The sequence below is a fragment of the Nicotiana sylvestris genome, chromosome 7 (assembly GCF_000393655.2).
Source record: "Nicotiana sylvestris chromosome 7, ASM39365v2, whole genome shotgun sequence".
Taxonomy (NCBI): domain Eukaryota; kingdom Viridiplantae; phylum Streptophyta; class Magnoliopsida; order Solanales; family Solanaceae; genus Nicotiana; species Nicotiana sylvestris.
Genome location: NC_091063.1, coordinates 88,289,795 through 88,291,435, shown reverse-complemented (window position 1 = coordinate 88,291,435; position 1,641 = coordinate 88,289,795).

Genomic DNA, 1,641 nt, shown 5'->3' with positions numbered 1-1,641 from the left:
CGGCCCATCGGTTTGGGTCAAGATATAATAGATCCATATGGTGATTTAAGACTTGCACGTAAAATTTGGTGTCATTATGAGTTTAAGTATGATTCAGCGCGATCGGAGTGAGTTGGAAGAACTTGAAGTTCATAAGTCAATTCTATTTGGTTTTGGGTTGTGATTCTTAGTTTTGATATTGTTTTCTGTGTTTCGAGAGGTCGAGTAGGTTCATTTTATGTTTACGAACTTTTTGGTATGTTTGGGCGAGGCCCCTGATTCGATGATGCGCGGATCAAGTTTGGACTTGAAAGAACTACTGGTGCACCAGTTCTTTCTGGTGCATATGCACCAGCGAGATTTTGGCCACAGGTGTGAGCTTTTGACCGCAGAAGCGGCCTGGCGTGGACTGCCTGGTGGCCACAGAAGCGAAGCAGGAACCGCATGTGCGAAGGCACATGTGCGAGGCCGTGGATCGCAGAAGCGGGGAGGGTCGCGTGTGCGACGCGTGTGCCACAGAAGCGGGCTCGCAAAAGCGAGGTCTCACCCATAGAAGCGATGGAGGAAGACCTGGGCGTGGTCTACACTTGCAAGTTTTTGTCCGCAGAAGCGGAGCCGCAAGTGCGACAATGGCATCGCAGGTGAAAAAATCGTTTGCCAGTGAGGTTCATTTAAGTCGAGGACTTAGGCTATTTTGGCTCATTTCTTTCATCTCTTGGGTGATTTTTGAGCTCTTTGAAGAGGAGTTTTTACCTAGATATTGGAGGTAAGTAATTTCTATCCAATGTAAGATAAATACATAGATTATAGGTAGAGTTTAACATGAAAAATTATGAAAATTATAGGTTTAGTTGAAAAACCTAGGTTTTGAGAAAAATAAGATTTAACCACGAAAATGATTATGGAATTGGCTAAAATCTTTATATTTGAGTTCGTGAAGTTATGGGTAACATTTAATCACTGCTTGCTATTGTGTTATTATTATTAATTACATATCCCATGCTTATTTAGAATTTCTGTATTTTATTTGTTGGCCCATAGTAAGTGTCGATGTCAACCCCTCATTACTACTTCTTTAAAGTTAGACTGGATACTTACTGGGTACATGTTATTTATGTACTCACGCTACACTTCTGCACTAATCGTGCAAGATCTTAGGCAGGTGCATCTGGCAGTCATACCGGCACGCACCCCCATTACCCTGAGGCTTAGTGGTGAGCTGCTTTCCGAGTCCGTTTTAAGCACCTCGAGTCTCTCTTTTACATTTACTTTCTGTCTACTCTATTTCGGATAGTAGTTTAGAGTTTTGTATATTCTACTAGTAGCTAATACACTTGTGACACCAGGTCTTGAAAATACGCTAGTAGACATTTGATGAATTTTGAGTATTTATTACACCATAATTGCTTTTATATTTGTTTACGCTTTATTTTATTAAATTTTTCACCTCTTATTTACTTAATAAATAAAAGTCAACTATTTTGAAATTGTTAAAAAGAATAAATACGTGACTAGTTCATGTAACGACCCAACCGGTCTTTTCGAGAGTTGTAGCCCCGTTCTCCCATTTACGGTTCCTTTTGTACTCTACATCTGTTGTATGACTTACCAGGTTGGTTAGCTCAGGTCCGACGAGATTTCAGAGTGAATTGAGACACTTAG